The following is a 22,603-nucleotide window of genomic DNA, read 5'->3' as shown; positions in this document are numbered from 1 at the left end:
TCCTTTTGTTGCATGACTGTGACGACTCCAAAACCAGACCCGCTCACAGAAATACTGAACTGTACAGAGCAGCTCTCCAAAAAGGTTCTCTGGGTCAGGCCAGCTACAGAGGACAGCGTGATGTGTTCGCCAAAGCCTACAGAAACTTGCAGCACTGTTTTCCAAAGTGGAAATCCTAGACCAGACCCTGGAAAATTCCTGGATTTAAAAGTCAGCTTTAATACTTTTCAAACCTATGTTAATTTTCATGTCATGGTATGCACTTAATCCTCCATAAGGTAATAGAGGAGGTATTTGGCAAGTGTGTAGAAGAAATAATAGGGCATTAGGCTCGTGGATATGAAGAATTTGTCCCCATATCTATAGCTCTATTGTCAGTGGGGTTTGCTTCACTAATTTCTACGACTGTTAGTCTGAAAATCTTTGCACCTAAAACATTTCTCGAACTGTTTAAGAACCTGCAAGGATACCTTTATGTTTTGAGTTGTATGGCTGCAAAGTGAGCCCTTGTACTTGAAAGTGATTGCATCTTTCAGAGGGCCTTGAGTTTAATTTTTTAAAATTTATTTGGTAGAGGGTGTCACTATGCAGCCTGTACTTGTAGTGATCCTCCTGTTTCAGCCTCTCAGCACTGGGATAACAGGCATGCGCCGCCATGCCCAATTTTGGTGGCCAGCTCTGAGGGCCTGGGGTGGGGCCAGCATGGCATTCAGTAATGGGGATCCAACCCGAGTCCTTATGCTTGCCAGGCAAGCACTTAGACTGCTGAGCTATCTCCCCAGCCTGGGCCTCGAGTTTAAAGTCCTCTGTGATGTACTTGTTTATGTTCAGATAGGGTCTCCCTAAGTCACTTTTAGGCCAACCTGGGCTTGAACCTGGGATCTTCTTGCCTCAGCCTCCCAAAGTGTTGGAATAACAGCTGTGCACTGCCGTGAAGCTTAGTGCCCTTGGGTGTCTCCAGTGTAAGCAGAGAGACTGCTGAGTGTGGCAGAGCCATTCCCACCTCTGCCCTCTGATTGCTGGCACTTTACCAATTTTTTCTTCTGAGCCAATGGTTCAGGTGGCACTGTCCAGGCTTTCTTGACTCCTGTCTTCCCGGTTGCCCACATTGGTTCCTCTGACCCTGCCAGGCTCACCCTGGGACTCCGACCTTGGCTGTCAGTCTCACTGCCCTGGGAAATCACCCAGGAACTTGACCCTGGACCTTGGCACCAGCCCTGGCTCTTTCTGTACCTCCAGGGGTCAGCCTGTTACCAAGTTCTGTCCGTTGTACTGCTCATGTCTTATCTGCAGCCACTTCCTCCCTCCCCTCATGGCTTCCTCACCACTCCTCAGCCTCCAGTGTCCTTTATTCTGGCTTTGCAGCTGAAATGATCTTTTGAACAAGCAGAGGCTTCCTCCATCCTTGTCAACAACTCAGAGACTCTCCTTGGCTCCTGTGGGAAATTTGCCTTCCATGAGCACCTGCACCTGAGCCCAACCCACACACCCTTGGATAAGGGCAGTGGTGGCACACACCTGTGCTCCTAGTGCTGGAGAGGCTGAAGTAGGAGAATCTTGAAAAGTTTGAGGTTGGCCTGGGCTACTTAATGAGTTCTAGGCCAGCCTGGAGGCCTAGTGAGACCCTGTCTCAAAACAAGCAAATAAATAAACAGGGTTCCTGAGCCTTCTGCCTCTGGCCTTTGAGTGTGTTGTCCTGTCAGTCTGAGCAATCCCTCCCCACCTCCACACACGTTTTTCAGCCCCCTGGAGCTTGATGCTTCCCTGTTGTGCCCCACGCCTCCTGTGCAGGTTCTCTGTAGCCCCTTGCCCAGTGCCATTGGATTCATCCACCAGGATCCTCCCACCCCTCTGTGCGTGTCCTATTTGCCTCATCCTGCCTCAGCCTCACAATGTGCAGAGCCATGGTGGAAGCATGCTGCTTCTGTGGAGACCAGTCCCAGCCCCACCTGTGGGTGTTCATTTACACAGGATACCTTGCATCTATGAACTACCCAGTTAGAATCACCAGTGTGGATGCCCTCAGCCATGCACCCAGCAACTGCACAGCTCAGCTCAGTCTGCATCCTGCTTTTCAGTGAGTTTGTCCCTTGCCCTATCCCACTTACTAGGTGGCTGCCATCTATGTTGTTACCCCACTGTCTCTAGGTCCTCTCTGTCTACCACTAAGTGCCCCTGGGACCATACTCACCAGCCCTTCTTCTGTTCCTGGTCCCCAGCATCTCTGGCCAATTTGTTGTCCCTCAGCCAAACTCTAGCTTTACATTTGCCACCTTCTCTTCCCTTTCCTTATTTTTTGTAGGGGCAGGCAGAGACAGGGGCCTGCTAAAAAGTGTAAGCTGGCTTTGAACTCACTATGGAGTCCAAACTGGCTTTGAACTAGTGGCAGATCCTCTGCCTCAGACTTCCAAATGCTGTGATTACAGGCACACACAATCACAATTTGCATCTAACTCAGCTGGGTGCTGTCCTCCCATGGCCTCTGGTGGCCTGAAGTCTCTGCTCCAGAGTTGTCTGCCCAGTGCTTCTCCTTTTCCTCCTCCACTGTCTGTCCATCTTCAAGGTTTGTCCATTTCTCTTCTTAGGGTGGCTCCCTCTGATGATGGAGGGACACTCCTGTGCTGTCCCTCTGGCCACTGTGGGCCAGAGTCTCCTCAGCTTGAGCACCCTGCATGTTCTGCAGTGCTGAGACCAATCTTGTAACTATGTCACCAGGGCTTTGGCCTGTTGCCAGGGTGCATCCTGAGCCAGCAGCTTCTGAAGGCTCTGTTCCCTTGAAACTGGGCTTTGTTGGTGCCTAGTGCTATGAGTTTCAGAAGACTGTGAACATCAGCCATGTGAGCTGCTGGTGCTGACCAAACACAGCCCTCTGATGAGCCAGAGGAGTTGGTGTTCAGAGCAGCTTCTGCAGAGTGGGAAGTGGGATGTTCCTGCCTCTGCCATCCCCCCGTCCCAGCTCTTCTTTCATTCTGAACAGGTCTCTGAGAGCTAGGTTTGCTCAACCTGGGCTTGAGCCTTTCAATAGCCAGGCTGGATTGAGGGAGTTATGCCTGCATCCTATGACTGCCTGACCAAGCTTCCCCAACTTGGTGGCTTCCAACAGAAGTTCATTCTCTCATGGTTCTGGAGGTTGGAAGTCCACAGTCAATAGCACCAGGTTGTAAGGAAGCAGCTGGTGGGATGGTGCACCCTCTGGCCAACTCCTGCTTGGTCCTCGGTATTGGCTTTGTCCTCCAGCCCCTGCCTCTGTGGTAACAGCTCCCAGTAGTCAGAAGGGGACACAAAAGTGGGCTGCCAAGGGAGCTCTTTGTCTCAGAGTTTTTTTGTTTTGTTTTTCCTTGTACTGGGAATTGAACTTAGGACCTTGAGCTTGCTAGGAAGACACTCAGCTGCTGAGCTACATCCCTGACCCTCTCTAGAAGTTTTTAATACCAAAAAATGACTAGGCTCAGACCCTCTGAGTCAGACTGAGATCAGGACTAACCTAGTCTACTCACTTTGGAGATAGGCCCCTGAGGACTTGAGGCCTGCGGTATGCATGTGTCTGCCAGGCCTCTTGGCCACTGTCCTGTCTAAGTTGTTTATTAGAACAAAGTGAGAAGAAAAAGGGTTTTCCAAACTGGCGGCAGCAGAGTTGTCACAGTGGCCTTGCAACGCCTCTGTCATCTTGCTTGTTCTGTCTCTGAACCTCGCTGTCCCCGAGGTTCTTGTTCACTGTGACTGCAAACTACTGCTTGTCTGACAAGGCCTGGTCACCCACACTTTCCCTTGGGTTCAGGGCCTCTCTAGCTGCTGCTGTCCTCAGCCTCACTTGCCTGTCTATAACAGAGACACATGGTAAACTCCATGAGACCAAGTGCTGGGAGCTTTGAGACAGAGGCAGGGAGGTCTCTCCCAGCAGCGCAGACATAGAGCAAGCCCACGGCCACCATGGCAATGCCAGGGCTTGGTCATAACAGGATGTGCTCAGGATCCCTCAGTAATCCCTGTCTGTACAGCAGCCATAGATCAAGGGGTCTAGCATTATCCTTGACCAACGTTGTGCTGACACCTAGGCAGGCGGAGGGAGCTGGCAGACAGTCACTGCCCTGGGCCAGCTGGGCTGCAGGTCTGTCACAGCACTCAGAGTCCCTGAGAGCACCTCCCACCTTGAACTACAAGCTCCAAGAGGAACTGCACACAACGTGAATGGCTAGATGAAACAGACGAGAAAAGATCTTTTTGTTTAGTTTTAGTCTTTGTTTTTAAATCTTAGAGACTTTACCCCTTGGCATTTACCTCTTCCCTTGCAATGAGAGTTAGCTTGGTGCTTCTGATGCATGACAGTGCTGCTAGCTTGAGAAGAGAAATACAAAGCTGGGCGTGGTGGTGCACACCTGTAATCCCATAACTCTGGAGGCTGAGGCAGGAGGACTGCTAAGAGTTCAAAGCCAGCCTAGGTTACATAGTGATTTTAAGGCCAGTCTGAACTACGTAGTGAGATCCTGTCTTAAAAGAGGGTAAGAGAAGAGAGAGGAATGTGAATGCACACTTAAATTTGATTTTAGAAGTGCTTCTTGTGCTTAATAATCTCCAAAACGTGATTTTTAGATTTGGCATGCTTATGCTGTAAATGTGAGACATGCAAGCATCTTCATCTCTATCCTCAAATGTCTCCTAGAACATGGTATTTGGAACTCCATTTGATGAGACTTTGTAGAATGAACACTAAAAGTCTGCTTGCCAGGCACTCCTAGGAAAACGGAGCCTAACGGCAGAATCTCCGTTCTCCAGCAGAACAGAATCTTACTTTCCTCTTCTCCCTTTCCAGTGTGACTCAGTTGATTCAATACACTGTCTGTCCTGACACCTGTGAAATAATACCTAAAAATAGGCACCTTGGCACTTTCCCCCCTCTCGTGGGTTGAGCTAATGATGGCTGATATCCAGCATTTCCGGCAGCGAGAGCTACGGTGCTCTGTGGTTTCATAGTTTATGTGCTGGATTTACTGTTGGTGCTAAGAACTCCAGAATTTTCAGATGCTTGGAAATATAATGAAGAATTTGGTCTGACAAAAATCAGCTAAAATTTTAGCTGGGCATGGTGGTTCACACCTGTAGTCCTAGAACTCAGGAACAGAAACAGAAAGATCACAGCCTGAGCTACATAGTGGAAACCCTGTCTCATACAAGATCCCCCAAATAAATAAGTGACTGATGGTTTCATGCCTTCTCTCTCTCTCTCTCTCTCTCTCTCTTTCTCTCTCTCTCTCTCTCTCTCTCTCCCTCCCCACCCCAGCCTATGGCATGCTTCCCCTGTACCAACAAAGTGGTGAAAGTGGTAATGCCCCTTCCCTGTAGCCCTAGAATGGGAGGGATTTTTGTCTTAACATAGCTCTAATGAGCTAACTTCAATTCCTGGAGAAGGCAGGGTTGAATTTTAGAGGATTAGTAGCCTGCTGATAAAACAGCAACAATGTTACCTTACTGTTCTGTGGGGCTGTGAGAGAGATTATTACTCTCCACCCCACTGCCTGGCAGGGGCTCTGGAAGTCCTTAGAGCCCAAAGCCCCAAGTGATGTTGTTCTGGATATGTAAGCTGACTGCTAGCAGTGCTCAGGTGGCTTCAGACTGGGCCCTATGGCCAGAAAGACGCAGCAGGATTACAGAGCTGGGACTTTCAGCTCTAAACCTCTGAGGGAAGAGGCCAGACAGTCAATCTACTGTGTCTTGTAATGAAGCCTCTGTAAATCCCACAGTGCGGGCTTGGTGAACTGTGGGTTCTTCATACCTGGAGGTCTCCAGAGGGCAGCACTCTGGATTGGGCAGGAGGCTAGGCCCTTTCCTGCACATCATGCTGGGCACCCCTTCACCTGCACCTTTTGTGATACTGTGGATAAGGAACCTTAACCCTCAGCAAGTGCTTCCCTGGGTACTGTGGGCCTCACCAGTTTATAGCTGCTCAGCAAAGGAGAGGGCACACCACCTGGGTTTGCAGTTGGCATGGAAGCGGGGACAGACTTGAAGACAGGACTGAAACCTGCAGTATTGCTTGGGTGGTACCCAAGAAAACCTGACACATTGAGTGAGAATAGAACAGGGAACGAAAAGAAGTATGAGTTTGTTTTTCCTATAGGCCTGCCATTGTGATGAAATCAAAGAACCATTCCAGGCTGTTGCAAGGGACAATAAATCTGAAGAGGAAACAAGAGGTCTAGGAGCACCAGGGCCTGCTCCCTCTTCTGTCCTGCCAACTGGTTCCCATCATCTCATTTAAAAAATTTAGGGGTGTGTGTGTGTGTGTGTGTGTGTGTGCACTTTGAATGCATGAGATAGCCCAGGCTGGCCCTGAACTCATACAGGTCTTCCTGCCTGACTCCAGAGTCCTGGGATGACAGGCATGTGCCACCACATGCAGCTTCTTAATTTCATTCCTTTGTATTCTTAGGTCTATGAAAGATAGACAGTATAGGGATACATCCTGGCCCCACAGTTAGCTTCCAGCTGGGCCAGTATTGTGAAATGGGATGGGGTTTCCTGGCATTCATCAGCCTCCCACCTAACTTCCAGCCTGCTGAAGCTCTGACCCAGAGCCCAGCTGAGTTTCTGTGTCCTCTGCATCTCTGTTCTCAGGCTCCCCATGCCTTCTCCGGACATGCTTGTGTGGTGGTCCCTTTCCTGGAGGCTGTTGCATGCTAACCCTGATTGCCTTACGTGCTGCAGCAGCTGGACTCTTAACAAGTCCCCTGCACAGCTGTGACCCTGTACGGAGGCCTGGGCAGTCTCGCCTGACACAGTTCCTCTGTCAAAGTCCCTTCATGGCACTGGCACTGAGCAGCCCTTTGAGTGTGGTCATTATTTCCTAAGCAGTGTGGTGTGACAGACAGTGTGATCCAGTCACCTCTGGAGTGCTCATCAGCAGCCAGAACTTCCACAGTGAGTGTCTCGCAGGACTGTCTTGGATCCCAAGCAGAACCTTGGTTGCTAAAGGTAGAACTTCCTGAATAAGGTTAGTGTCCTCCTAAAAGACCCCAGAGAACTCCCTGTCCCTGTACCAGGTGAGGGCATGGCTGGATGGTAACATCTGTGACTCAACAAGCCCTCAGACATTGCCTCTGACTGCAACCTCATCCTGGGTTCAAAGCCTCCAGGACTGGGGAAAACACGTCCATGTGGTTTACCTGCTGTTAGTCCATTTTTGTTGTCACAGCAGGGACAGGCAATTCAGACATAGCCACCCCTCAAGGCTGTGTAGTTTCCAGAAGGAGTAGCTGACAGTGAACCTTGAGCATCCACTGAATTGGGCTGAGATGCCTGGGGAGGGGGCTGGGCTTTGAAGGTGCTTGCTTTACCCAAGGTCCCACCCTCTGACAAACTCAGAGCCCACTGGGTTCATGGAGGTGGGAGCCCTAGGGAAGTGGGTTCACCCTTCCTCCACCCTTCTCCATCTCCTACCCACAGGAGTGAGCCACTTTCTCCCATGATGCTTTGCAGCACATGGGCCCATAGCCACCATACCAATCCACCATGGGCTGAAACCATGAGCCCAAAATAAATTCTTCCTCCTTTATGTTGTTTATCTTAAGTATTTTGTTACAGAGCTGAAACAATGACAGTCCTCTGAGAACACATGCATAGCACATGGACCACAGTCTTCCTTACCACCACCCTTCTCAACCCCTGCCACATAGGACATGCAGGGGAGACAGAATCCAGATACTGATGTAGTCTGGGCTTGTGCAGATGGAAGGCACCACAACACTGTTCAGTTATCTGCACTCATCCTGTGTCCCAAAGGTGAGTAGTGTCTCACACATGGGTGTGTGCTCCATGAACCTGGATCACTCTCCTCTCTGCTCCTCATCAGACATCTTTTAACTGTGCAAGCTTTGACACAATCCTTCCTCTTACAGTAATTGTCTGAGCTGGGAAGAGCCGTGTTACTCATTGTTGCCGGGGCCCAGATAGTATTTTTAGCCTGTGTTCAAATTGGCTCTTTCCTTGTCTTCCAGTCCTTAGAGCACTGTGAAATCTCCACATTCTACATCTAGCTCTTCTGTCCCCTCCAGAAAGCTTGGGATATAGAAGTTCTTGGTCTCTCCAAGCTGAAAGGGGTAAAGGATTGTTTCCACACTGCATCTCCATGAATGTGTATTCATTTTAAGGGCATCGAGGGACAGTCCTCTGACATGCCTGTCACAGCCTATGTTTGATTCATTAGCTCTATGCAAGGGCAAGGGGTGTACAGGCTCTGCACTCAGATGAGAGTTCCTGAGTTGCCCTATCTGCAGATCATGTTCCTGAAGACCGAGTTTGGCAAGGGCCCCATAGCTGTAAGGTCACAACATGCACTTGGGACTGGCAGCAGATCTGTCCCTGGCAAGAGTCTGAGGGTCTGTGGAAAGGCCTTGGTTCCAGTCACTCACTGTCAGCCAAGGAGCCCACTAAGCCATGAAAGTGGGCAGGATAGGGCTGTCTTTGGCCCTCCCACAGCTTGTCACCTCTCTGTAGCCAGTTTCAGGGGCCACTGATCCCCAAGATCACAAGAGTGTAGAATATTCTCCCCCATCCTATAGTGTAGTTTCTGTTTCCTTCCTCCCCAAATTTTACCACACAGGCAGTATTTCTGCATTTGGGATCTATGTCCCAGGCTGCATTTGCACAGGGATATGAATAGGTCTGGTATAACAGCACTTGGGTAAAGCAGCTCCTTTACCCAAAAGAAGCAGACAGTTGAGACCATCAGTGAGCTCACAAGACAGGTGATCCAAGTTGGAGATGAGGGGCTGACATAAGAAATATCAGATTGTCCAGATAAGAAACACAGAACAAGGTTATATTAGCTTTTTTGTTGGTGAGACATAATATGATACACACAACTTTAAGGAGGAAAGATTTGATTTGTGCATGGATTCAGTCCCTGGTCAGCTGCTCCAAGGCAGGGACATTATGGTAGAAGGTTGTGGTGGAGCACAGCTGCTCAGCTCACGGAGGTCAGGAAGCAGAGCAGGGGACAGTGCCAGAGAGGAAGGATGTAGGGGCCAGACACAGGCCCCAGGCCCACTCCTGGGCACAATGAGAAGTGCTCACCAATCCCTGATGTCGATTCTGAAACCAGCAATCAAGTGGCTACTACTCTAACTGGTGTATGATATTTCCCAGGGCTGGACACTTGCAGCAGGTATCAGCATTGCTTCTCCGGGTGGGCAGTGCTGTGGAGCGTCTCCCCCCCTGTTGATGTCCTGAAAAGGGAACTGGACAGGACACAGAGAAAAGGCAGCGAGGGTGCACATTTACTGAAGGTAGAAAAGGTGAGCACTCAGCAAGGTGACAGATAGCAGGCTGGTGAGAAGGCTCACAGCAGCTGAGAATGGGGCCAAAGGGTCCTTTGTATCCAAAATCCTAGGGTCATCACCCTCTCATGCAAATAAGCCATCAGGTTGTCATCCTATCAAATGCTCACTTGGCATCACACCCAGTGTAAGCTGTCCTATCAAGAAGCTCTGTTGATTTCCTGCTGTATGTAAATGAGCCAGGAAGTGTCTTGATTGGTTTGCAGGCATGCAAATGAAGGATTGGAAAGAGCGTCTTCTGACTGGTCCTGTGTAGAGCACCAGATTCAAATGAAGGGTTGGAAATAGCAATTTTCTGATTGGTCCAGAATGGCACATTTCTGACTGGTTCTGTGTGCAGTTAGAATGACATCACTTCATTGGGATTGTCCCTCCCCCCATCCTGTCTGGTCTGTGTGCGGTGAGAGGGAGGCATAGAAGGAATGCAGTGTGGAAGTACTGAACATGGTTCTTCTCTCCCTGAGCTTAAATAGAGCATGGGACCAAAGTCAGCTCTGAGGGTGCTGTGTGCTGAGTTGTGGCCACCAAAGGGTTCAATCCATAATCCTGAAAAAAATCCTGATGCTGAGCATCCAGACCACTCAGATGCTGAGCACCCTGGATGGCCAGTGCACAGGGTAGGGCATTGGGCGGGTACTGGAACCAGGCTGTTGGAGCTCCAGTGGTGCAATCGGTTAGCATGCGGTACTTGTACTGGAACCAGCTTGTCAGCTGTGAAGCTGGCATCTTCCTCCCCCCTCTCCCTCCCTTCCTCCCTCCTCTCTCTCTCTCTCTCTCTCTCTCTCTCTCTCTCTCTCTCTCTCTCTCTCTCTCTCTCTCTCTCTCTCTCTCTCTCTCTGAGACAGGATGCTGCTATGTAGCCCAGGCTGGCCTTGCATTCACAGTGTTCCTTCTGCCTCAATCTCCTGAGCACTGGGATTGCATGCAGTGTGGCTCTCTTTGGAGCATGGCCCTGCCCTTGGAGGCCTGGAACTTCTTTGTGGATTGCTGTGCTCCTGCTGTGAGTCTTAGCAGTCATCACAGCTTTGTCTTCTCTCCTCTCAGCTCCGATCTCCTTGGTTGCATTTGTGTCCTTCTCTCAGCCTTCCACTCCCTCTTGCAGGTGCCCCTCCTGTGTGCCATCCTGCTAACTCATTTGGCTCACCTTGGTCCTCATCGCATCCTGCTAGGGTGTTGGTTACTCACCCTACCCCCACCCTCTGGCTGGCTGGATCTGACTTCTTGAGTAGCCTGGCCTTTGACATCAGGGACCTCTGCACTGAGACCCTGCTGGCTTGGCTCACTGAACCCTCTGGTGTATGCAGGGCCTCAGAGGTCAGGCAGACAAGCCCATGCTGCAGGACACTGTGTGTGCCTACATTTGTGTGAGATGGTCTGCGGTTTGCACACTGTGAGTGGCTCCTCCCTGCTATCTGTCAGTGCTTCCCTCATTCCCTTGGGCCTTGTAGGGAGCCCCTCCCAGTCTTGTCTCTGTCCAAGAAGTTTATATTTGTAATCCCAAGATACATTATTGGAATCCCATCAAGTTAATTTTAATCTACCACTCCCAATGCAACCCATGGTCAGAATAAAGACACTAAGGCATATTTATAGTTATGGGGAGCCAAGGGTTCCCAAGTCCAGCCCAACCATGGTGATGACTATCCAGAAAAAAGACCTCAACCCAGGGCTGAACCTGGGTTTTATTCAGTCATGAAGAAGAGTGGCTTGAGGATGAATGACTGAGAATTTCAGGAATTATGTGAATACTGTGAGCTGGGCTAGGTAGGGGTACCTCTGCAATATGTGGAGAGAAGGAGACACAGAAAAGTAATTTGCATTATACTACTGAGATAGTATCTAATGTTTTGGGGTCTGGAGCTTCAGCTCTGATGTGTACTCTTTCAAGCTCCAGGAAGTCTTAGCCTCTACCATGAGGCTTGATACCAGCCAACAGGGTGGAGCATTAGCTCTTTGTCCTGTCTTGACCCAGCTCATATTAAAGAGCAGCAGGTGTAGATTATCAGGGAAACACACGTGCTATCTTCAAAGACTACTGCCAGCACCTCGGCTAGACCAATATGCACTGCTTTAAGCCAGTTGAAGGGAGAAAGCAAAGTCCTAGCCAGCTCTGTACCTATCAATATATGGAAATAGGGTCAGGCACAGCCAAAATGGAGATAAAGCTCTTCTTTCAAGGAGAGTCACCCAGTTGGTCCTCCACTGGCCTGATGGTGCATCATGATAGGTAGCTGTCTCCCCATTGCCCAGTGAGAGGACCCAGCAAGTCCTAAGTCTATCTCAGTGGACATCAGTCTAACTGAAGTAAGCCCATGTGGTATTTACACATAACAGAGTACTATTCTGCCACAAAGAAGGATAAACTCAAGTCCTTTGTAGGAAAATGGATGACCTTTGCAAGCATAATGAAATAAATCAGATGCATGTCCTTAAATATTGCATGATTTCTCATATGAAAAATTCAAAGCATAAATAAATTTTATTTTATTAATTTTTTAATTATTCATTTATTTCATGTATGTCATACAGGGTCTCACTATGCAGCTTAGACTCAGTGATCCTCCTGTCATCAGTCCCTGCAGCACTGGGATTACAGGCGTGTGCTACCATGCCTGGTCTCGGGGGCTGGCTCATCACGTTCAGCCAGCAAGTATGCAGGGGTGTGTGTGTGGGGGGTCAAACCTCGGTCCCTGCTTTTGCCTAAGCAGGTGCTTAGTCCACTGAGCTGTCTCATCGACCTCAAAGTATAAATAAAGAGCAAAACAAAAGATAGATAATAGGCAGCATGGAGATAGATCCTTTTGCAAAAGGCAAGGGAACAAGAGATGGAGGGCGTGTGTGTGGAAAGAGCGAAGCTGTGGGATGCACGTGCAGCGGTGCCCCACCATGCACGGGGTCACTATGGACTGCAGACACAGACCAATTTTTAAAAAGGGAAGGAAGCATGAGTGAGAGAAGCCTTGGCCCAAGAATTTTCTAATGATCACGTTTGAGTGTGGACAATTCACCCAGTGATGGAAATTATGAGGTCTTGATGAGGGGCTATAAAAGCTGATTCTTTTTTCCCCAGCACTGAGGAATCAGCCCACTGCACTATGTCTCCAGCCCCTCTTATAGTCCTCTTGCCTCAACCTACCAGAGTGCTGGGCTGGAGGAGTGGGCCACCACGCCTGGCTGAAAGCAGACTCCTGCATATGGAGAACTCGCCCACAGGGCGTACTGTGCACATTCTGCCGTGTAGTCACTTGACAGCTGTGCAGCTTGGGCTGATGATGTGCCAGGCTCGGTAGTGTGGAGGCCACAGCAGTCAGGGGTGGAAAGGTCCTTGTGTGTGATGAAACTTGGTTTTTTGTTTTGTTTCATTTCAGTGAGACAGGGTCTTGAAGTCATCCAGGCTGGCCTCAAGCTTTCAGTTATCCTCCTGCTTCAGCCTCCTGAGAGCTGAGATTATGGATGTATGCTACAACGCCCAGCCCTCCGGTGATTTTTAAGGATAGCAAGGTGAATAAAGAAGGCAGAAGCTTGGTCCTAACCCAGCCTAAGACTTCTCACTGGGGATTCTCTCCCAGTGCTTCAAGCCTGGTCAAAATGCAAATGCAAATGCAGCCCCAAGCAGCATGTGCCCAAATTGCTCAATGTGGAGGCCCAGGCAGGCTCTGTTGGTTGCAGTGGGGGTCAGGATCTCTCTGCCCCAGAGCCGCTGCTCCCCCTCAGACATGGGCTCTACTCTTGGTGTCCTGACCTTGCTTAAAAGACTTGGTGTTGTTGATGCTGAAGTTGGCCCCTGGGTCAGGGTCTCTGCTGAAGTTGGGAGGGAAGGGGTGAATCTCGGACTCACAGCACAAAGAGGGCCTCCAGAAGTGCCCCTTCCCTTCCTGCTTTCTCAGAGCAGCTATGCACAAGGGTCCTGGGGTAGCCAGTGCACTCTGCTGCCAGTCTGGGCACAGATGCAGCCTGGAGCACCTGCCAGCCCTGCCCAGGAGAAGCTTTAGAGGAAGGGCAGAGGGGATGCAAGTGCTTGAGCATGCCCAGCTGTTGATGGATGAAACCAGAGCCAGACACAGCACAGCACACAGTAGGCTGTGTGTTTGGCCCCTGGCCCATGCTTCTGCAGGGAGACAGGTCTGGTGCAGGCCAGTAGGATGCACAGACGCATGTTGGGCCCCCTGGCTGCTCATCACAGGAGGACAGGGCTATGGAAACTCATGCAGAAACAGGTGTGCTTCCCTCTGAAACACTCATAAGCCAGTGCTGCCTTTAAGGGTGACCCTGTGCAGATCCAGAATGTCCCCAAGCCTGAGTCCCCAGTTTGAACCCAAAGAGGTGGGCCTTGTGAGAGGGCCTTTGTCCCAAGGCTGGGCAAAACCCTTTCCTCTTTCTCTTTTGCACTTGGCCACAAGGTGAACAGCATTCCTCCATCCCATGCCTGTGCCCTTGCTAGGGTGTGCTGAGCTGCCACAGGCCCAAAAGCAACAAGACCAACTGACCCTGCACAGAATCCTCCCAAGCTGGGAGCTGGGGATAACTTTTTTCTTCTAAATTGACTCTACCGGGTAATTGTTACAGTAACAGGAAGCTGATGAACATCCTCATAGACAGTGGCCTAAAAAAATACCTAGAAGAGCAGGGATGGGGTTCAGTTCTCCAGTTCCACATGCTGTGCCAGCCCCACCCCTGGGGTATGCTGAGATGTGATTGAGACAGTGTGGTGGCATGTGCCTGTAATCCCAGCGTTTGGGAGGCTGAAAACAGGAGGATCACTGTGAATCTGATCTGTGTAGTGGAACACTGTAGACCCTGTACTAAATACATTAAAAAAAAATCAAGAAGAGTTAGAGGTGCTTACTTTCCATGCAGAACTGTATCTGGTTATGAGACACCCCCTACCTGACCAAGCCTCCCAAGACTCCAGATGGGACACCATGACCCCATCAGTATTCAGGGCTGCTCTGGACCCTTCTGCCTCTACACCAGGGAAGCCTCCATGCCTGCCTCTGCCTAAACCTGGCTGGGTTCAGGGAGGGGAATCAATCTTTAAAATTCATTTTTGAAACAACGAGGTGGGATTTAGACACTGGCAACTTCTTACGCACACTTAAAGGACAGGTGATGGAATCTTGAATGGCAGTGTTATTCAAAACCTGTCTCAGTGAAAAAGAATATTTGGTTTCCCAGAGGCTGTGGTAGGGAGAGAAGAATTCTGGGAAACCAAAGTGGGTTTAAACGTCTCTAGTCCAAACAGTCAGGGAATTAAGTTGCAGGGCCAGCAGGGAGGGTGGCGGATGCCTGAGGAGGGTTTCTCATCATCTCCCACCTGGGGCACAGGGACCTCTTTTGGGCTTGTAGATTCCCAGGAAAGCAGGGCAGTGTCAAGCTGGGATGTTAGACCCAAGGGAATGCGCCTTGGCAGAGTGGAACTCATTTTAAGGTTCTGAAGTCATTGCTAGAGTAATGTGCCCTGTCTCCATGGCGCTCTGGAGGAAATGCCTGGCTCCAGCTTTATTTAGGTCACATCGCAGAGCAGCTGTGAGAGCCAGGTGTGAGGTCACTGGTCAGCCATGCCAAGGGCAGGGTCATCACCAGACAGGGGACCACGTAGCATTCACCCTAGCCAGTGACCACCCCTGGGACTGATCTGTGCAGGCTAATGGGGAATCAGCTGACTGCCCTCTTCCTTACAGGATGACGGGCAGATAGGGCTGATCTCCTGTCTGAAGGCAGCAAGTGACCTCTACACAAGCTCTGAGGCCTCTTTCCATAGGCCAGGCCAGACGGAGCAGAAAATGGCAAAGCTCTGCATCGGGAGCCTATGTCCCTACCCTACTATTCATGCTCCCTGGGCAAAACGTCCTCAAGTAATGCTTTCGCCCTTTTTATTTAGGGTTCTTTCCTTTGCCTCTTCTTTCTTTCTACCACAACAAGCATACCCAAATCCAATCTCTCAGATATCAGCAGGCTTAGGGATGCCCTGGTGGTCTCACAAGACCTCGAGTTCTGACCCAGCAGCACAGTGCGCCACCTGTCAGGTGGGCCTGCTGTCCCCAGGGCCAGATGCACCCACAGGAACCAAGTGTCTGCAGTGGCTCGTGCTGTGCTTCCTAGATGCTGAGGACATGTCCTACCAACTGTACCTATCAGTCAGCATGGAGCTGTGGCCTCCCTGGCCCAGTGACACAGGAATGTAGATGTTCCCTGAGATCATATTTGCAAGATGCCAAGCAATCTCTGTTATTTAAAGACTTGATATCTCTAGATCTTTCCCAGAAATCAGCAGGCAAAGCCACAAGACATGCCATGGCTTGATGTCCTCACACAGCTGCCCCAGGGGAGCAGGTGGAGGAGGTGAGGACCTGTATCCAGGTGTGCACTGCATGACATTGCCTAGCACCTGGATCTGCACCACTGAGAAGGCAGCAAGCAGCAGGACCTTAAGCGTTCCCGGGTGGGCACTTATGCCGCTGAGCTATCTCCCCAGCTGGACCCAGGTTTAGAGGCTGCATCTGTGTGAAAGGGCAGATTTCTGGCCATGCTTCTTTAGGTGGAAATTCAGTGGCAGTTTTTGTCCTAACTCTGAAGGAATGAAGATTTGCTGCTGAATTAAAGCTGTGAGTTGCACGTTTCCACTTGATCTGCCTGTCTTTCCATCATAGAATGATAAATCTTTGTCCTGGGGTGATGTCAGTCACCCCTCAAGGTCATTTCATGGTGTGATTTTATTTCTCCAAGGGCCTGTGCTCTGATGATAGGGGCCAGAGAGGTGGTAATGGGGCTAGTGGCTCTCATGCCACCCAGTTGAGGCCCTGAGACAGGAGCAGGATCGAGACATAGCATTTTCATTGCTTTCAGAGGTGTTAACCTCTGTGGTGGATCAACTAATGGTCAACTGGAACACTCAGCTGAACTGAATCAGTGTGGTGCTGGGTGTGGAAGGCCCCCCTGAGGACTGTTGCCAAGAGCAGAAAAGAACTGGAGAGGGAGATGGTGCGCTGTTGGTTCTCCTGGAGAAACTTGTCATGCTGGCCTTTCTGATATGAACTCAGCTGTCCTCATAGTTGGAGCAGCTTGGGTCCTCACTGTTCCTGAGGGTGGCTCCTGTTTTCTTCGTGGGAGCTCTGGTCTTTACCTTGAGCACCACTTTCTGGCTCCAGTACAGATCCCTCATTTGCTGGCACAGATCCTTCATCCTAGCAGTGCAGACGGTGCAGACTTTCCAGCTTCTGTCACTGACCTCTGGGCCTTCTGGGTGCAGACTCTTAGTACAGACTTGCATGAGACATTGCCATGGGCTCTAGGCCTCCAGCCGGACTTGTGGGGGCCTTGCACTGGGATCCAGGTCCTCAGCTGGATACTTTGGGTACCTAGTGCATGAAGATCTCTTGTAATCTGCATTTGATTCTTTGGGTGAATATAATAAAATATTCATATAAATTACACATTCTGTGTTAAACCCATTCACTTGCAAACCCTGACTATAATGGCCTCCCACATCTTAAAGCCCAGAAGGTGAGCTGAGAATCACAAGCAGAGATGTGTCTTCAGCTTGCTTCTCAGAGAAAAGAAAAAAAAATAATTCTAAATGTTTACACCTATAGTTAACAGCAAAGCTGTCCGGGTGTCTGTGGATGGTTGGAGAGACTAGAGAATGAAATCTACGCAGCCTGGATCACACGTTTCATTTTTTCACTGGGGATGTGTGGGAGGTCCTCCCTGCCTGCATGTGCATAGATAGTGAAGGGGATCATTAGTGAGGACCTGTCTACTTGATGGGGTTGAGAAGTGTCCAGCAGATTAGTAAAGCATACTCTGGGTGTGTCTGTGGGATGTTTTCAGAGATGATTGGCTCCAGAGATGATTGGCATGCAGGCCAGAAAACCGAGGGGGGAAACCTGCCCTGCTTGTGGGTGGCACCATCCCATAGGCTTGCAGCTGGGTGGTGAGAGCTTTTGAGTAGTCTGAAGCAGCTCACATGCAGTTCTCTTTTCCACATAGGCACTTCTCCCATGCCTTAGGGTCCACCCTGTGTCCCCACAAGGCCTTGGCCTGTGCATGACCAGTCTTCATGGAACTTCGAGTCCTGGCTGCTATTCCAGCTCCTCAGCGTTGACTTAAACATCCCTGGACCCAGCAGGTCTTTACCACAGGAGAGCTCCTGCCACCCATCTGTAGTGGAGAAGCCCACCTGGAGGACATGGCAGCCATCCTCCCCTGTTCCAGTTTCTGGATTTCTACCACATAATATGTGCTGCATCTGTATTGCAGGCCCTCCAACCCCGGAAGTAACTCTGGTCCCATCTGGGCAGCTGTTCCTGGTGTGGGCAGGAAGCCCACTCTGCCTTGCCTTTGTACCCTCCATGTGCTTCTCTTGGTAGCTGTTAGTCAGGGTCCCAGGAAGACCTGTCTCTGGCTGGTCTTAGCCCATTGCAGGAAAGCTTTGGAGTGGGTGTGCCCAGATGGGCAGAGGGGCAGGGACTTACCCTGACTTCCTCAGATCACAGCCCACATGGGCTTGCTTCCTGGGGGGAGGATGAGTTGGGAGAAAGGAGAGTTGAGAGTTGGAGGAGCAGAGGCCTGGGAACTGGGTTGGCGAGAAGGGTGACCTCTGTGTCACGGAGCAGGAAGTCAAGTTAAGGCACATAGGCCCCTGTCCTCCCTGAGACTCTGGGCTCTGGTTGCAGGGGACAAGAGTTTCATTCCTGTGGAACCTTGGGTAGGAGGGCAAAACCACAGGCGGTGCCTCTTGGAGCTCTCCCTGCAGTCAGGGCAACCTGGATCAGACTCACAGCTTCAGTGGGGAGGACCCCAGGAAGAAGCATGTGAGGGAGGTGCCAGGGGTAGCCTGGCCTCTGGGAGCCTTGAAATCCAATTCTGTGCTCCTCTCTTCCCCTCCTCCCTTCCTTTACTCCTCTTCCTCTTTTTTCTCCCCTTCTCTACTTCTTCCCAGAAAGGGCACTACACTTTCAAGAGCAAAAACTACAAAGCCTATTCTCTCTCTCTCTCTCTCTCTCTCTCTCTCTCTCTCTCTCTCTCTTCGTTTAGCCAGAGTGGACGTGGTGGCTGCATGGTTACAGCTGGGTCCAAGCTCTAAGGTGTGGCACAGCCAGGCCTGTTGTGCTCGGAGGGTCCTGCCTCCCCACATCTCTCTCTCCACTTTGAGTCCTCTTTTTCCTTCAAGGGTGGAGAGTGTTCTTTCTCTACAGCTCCAGCAGCCAGCGAGACATTCCAGGCTGCTCACTGAGCTTGGGCTTCCTCATCTGTCTGCCTGTTATTTACATAAGCCCAACCGCAGAGTGCTCTGGGTAAACATTGCCCATTTGCTGCACAAACGCCAGCATCAGCCCAGGCCCTGGCGTCTCCACACAGCACAATGGACTCTTCCTTTGCACGCTTTGAAGCTTTGGAATGACTGTTTTCCTAACATCACTGCAAATGTATTTCTTTAACCAAAACTTCCTAACCTTTGGAAAGTGGAAAAGGACATCCTTTTCTGGAAGCTTGAGAATGTGTAACTGAGTCCTCCAGTGCAGCTGAGGTGTCCTGCTGGCCTGCTTCAGGGGCCTGACCTCCTTTCTGGGCTATCCTTGGCAGAGGGCTTTGCATCCTGTTACCTTGGTGACAGATGTTTACATTCTGGGCCAGGATTTTCCCAGAGAGTCTCCTGGCCCTTCAGAAAGTCTTTGGGTTGTGCCAGAAATTTGTGCCCTGGTTCTCTCGAAGCCCAGAAAGTCAGGGTGGTCTGGACAGGGCAGGGGACAAAGCTGAGTTTTGAGTGGGTTCTCGTCCTTATAGCAAGAGTCCTTTCTCAGTCAATAGTTTGTAAAGTGGTCAGCTGTAGGGGACCTACAACCTCTTTCAGAATTCTAGCCGGGAGTGACAGGATGCATCTGTAATCCAAGCATTCGAAGGCTGAGGCAGGAGGATCGCTACAAGTTGAAGACCCACCTGAGCTATACAGTCAGTTCAAGGCCAACCTGATCTGGGCCTTGACCCATGGCATCCCAGGGCCACAGAAGCCAGTGTGTCCTGACCATGTTGGCCTCTGATATCTGTGTCTCCCTCCTTGGGGCTGACAGTGTGTCCAGCTGTATCTGAAACCATCACCTGTGGAGCACCCTAAGCTGGTGCCTAGATGCAGAGGTTAGAGGGATGCCGCTGGGGTGGACAGTCCTGCAGGTCACCCTGCCACAGGAGTGTGCTGGCCAAGGCACCCCAGGCTGCTCAGTCCTGGTTATCTGACCTGAATTCCTCCTGCTGAAACTTAAGTCACGCTCTTCTGAGGGACGCAGAGGCCCTGCCCTTCCCCCGGGAGGCTCAACACCTGGCTCACAGGCACTGCTGGAGACTGGGCCACCTTAGCTGTGCTCCTCCTTATGGCCCACTTCAACAGGGGCAAGGCTCTCAGGTGCCCTGCAGTCCTGGGGATGCCCCTGGAAGAACGCGGGAATGCGGTGGTCAGTCCTGTGCCCATCATTTCCTGGGTTAACTGAGCTCCTGGTCCCAGCTTCTATGACTGTGGGCCCTGCCCCACCCCTCATCTCCACTGTGCTGCCCCAGGGCCGCTGCCCTCAGGGCTCCCTGTTCACATTCCCTCCTCAGCATGAGGACAACGTCCAGTCCGACGTGAGCACACCCTGCTCCTCCACCTCATCTTGGCTTGATTTTATCTGCAGAGGCCCTGTCTTCAAAGAGTTGTATTCACAGGACACTGTTGTCTGTGAGCCACACAGTAACAACCAAGGACAGTTGGGCTGGGACTCGGGGTCAGGCCCATGGAAGGGGAAATGAGTGCTTGTGGAAGGATTTGGCCAACAGGCACTGTGCTGTTAGGCAGACAGATGAACAGCCTGTGGAACCCCCGTCTCCCCATCTTTTTGATGTACATTCATTGGATTCTTCTCAAGCATGAATTTGCATTTGCCACCTTCATCTCCCCACCTGGGCCCACGCCTCCCCTCCCACTTCCTGTTTGCTGCCCTTCAGCTGAGCTGTCTCAGGAGTTGAAACCTCTGGGCTGGTAGACAGGAGAGGCTGCTTTCTTCTCACAGTGAGGAGCCTGGGGGAAGCACAGGGGTGAGGTGCCCACCCTAGCGAGCCTATACTCTGTGGGTGAGGACAGGCTTTCCCCGCCCTCCTCCCCCAGTGACACCGAGGAGACTGCTGGGCTTTGACCCCCTGGGCCCAGGCAGCACCAGGCAGCTCTGCTATCTCAGAAAACTGAAGTGTTCGGAGTCACTGTGGACCCCATCATCACCAGCTCCTGACTGTGCTTTTTCAGGACTAGCCTCCTGGTCCAGGGGAGACTGAGGCAGGCAGTATGTAGGGAGGGCCAAGATGGGAAGCTGGCATCTTCCCTCTGCAGAGGGGCCACATGCACACCTTGGGCTGTATGGTGAGATGCCTGCCTTGGACAGAGATGCCACTCCTAAAGTCAAGTGCTGCTGTTGCTGTTACCAGAAACAGAACACAGAGTTTCCGAAGTAAAGTGGGGGAGGTTTGCAAAGAAGGGTGCAGGGCTGTCACAGCCAGCTCAGTACCAGCACACTGGGGAAACTGAGCCAGATGTGACTGAGATGAAGCACCACACCACAAACACCACACTTGTGCACCAGAGGGGAACAGGAGCATCAGAGACCCAAAGCATCAAAGGTGGGGAGGGGGACTTTCCCAGCACAAAAAAAAAATGGGCTGGGCTGAAACAGAAATGCTGGGCAGGCAACTTCCCAGGAGCCCTTGGGGCCTTTCAGATGGTGTGCCCTGGCCTTGGACTTGATGTGGGCCATGTTAGTTCATGCCACAGCTCCTGAAACTTCATAGGTGCAAAGGTCACTTGTTCACTCTAATACGCCTTACTGGAAGTGAGGTGTGAGGGTGGAGAAGAGGGGGTGAGGGCTAAGGGTGTGGTGGGAAGAGCTTTCTTCTCTCCAAGGCTGGATGGAGGTGTCAGTGACAGTGACCTGATGTTGTGACCATCCCTGGTGGCATCCTATGGTCTTAGCTGCGTCCCTCTGCCATCTGCCTCTGTCTTCTTTCAGTCTGTCGCCTCACTGTCTTTCCTTTCTCGTAGGAGAGCATCAGTCATTGGATTGAGTGTCCACCTAAGTCTGGGATGATTTCACCCCAAGATCCTTACTTTAAAAACAACTTCAGAGACCCCATTTTGAAATGAGTTCGCATTCACCATCCCAAGGACTTGGGCCATATTTGGAGGCACAGATGACCTTGACCAAGGGCATTTGCCTTTCACTTTCTCCCTACAGACAGCACTGAGTTTGGACTGGTGAGGGCTATCAACCTTTGTGACCTTGGATCCCCTCAGGGGTTTTCCTGAGATCCTAGATGACCCTGCTTCACTCCTGAGCAGCCTACTGGGTCTTCCTGAGGCTTCTGGTTTTGGGAGGTCCTCTAGCCTAAGAAATTCTCTCATACCAGGCAAACGGGCACAGCTGCCCACCGGATCCCTACAACTTGTGGAGTGGGGCTTCAGCCTCAATTTTCCCAAGGGATCTGTACCCCATAGACTCCAACTTGGGACATGTGTGGTCCGTTCTCTCTTGCTTTAACAAAATGCCTGAGAAAAAAAGTATATTTAACTCCCAATTTGGAGGCTCAAGATTCAGAATCAGGCACCTGAGTCTGCTTGGGCTCTGTGAGAGTCCCTGGCAGTGTCACATGGGAGGAGTGAGAGAGGGGTCACGCGGAGAGAGGGGAGCAAGAATCGGGGAGTGACCACCAGACCCTCTGGAGAAACAGAATGTTGGGTGGCTCACAGGCTAGGAGGCAGGAGCGCCCACACGGCCTCCTGTGGCTGGGGAGACAGAGCATCCAGCAGCCACTCAGCCCCAGACAGAAGCTGAAGACCTAGAGGGATTCAGAACACAGTGCCAGTCCAAGGCCAAAGGCCTGGAAACTCCCTGGAGAGTGTAAATCAGGACTGGAGGCCAAAGAAACTGGAGACCCAAAGACCAGTGTCCAAAAATGACAGTACAGTGCACATCTGCTCAGGAAGACGAGCTCTTCAAAATGTGCACCCTTCCTTCTCCTTTCTCTTATTATTCCATCCAGGCTGCAAGCCACTCACATCCAGTGGAGGTCTTCCCCTTCAGTTTGCTGGTCTGTGACAGTCACCCACAGACATACCTAGGGATTTTTACTAATCTGCTAGGTTGTTATTAATTCAGTCAAGATGAGCAGTTATGACAACGGGTCACAGACCAGGTTGTTTTTGTTTTTGTTTTTGTTTTGGCATTTTAGGGAAGGATCTACAGGGTGTTCAG

This window comes from Octodon degus, unplaced genomic scaffold (assembly GCF_000260255.1).
Source record: "Octodon degus isolate 3935 unplaced genomic scaffold, OctDeg1.0 scaffold00045, whole genome shotgun sequence".
Taxonomy (NCBI): Eukaryota; Metazoa; Chordata; class Mammalia; order Rodentia; family Octodontidae; genus Octodon; species Octodon degus.
This window is presented reverse-complemented; position numbering follows the sequence as displayed.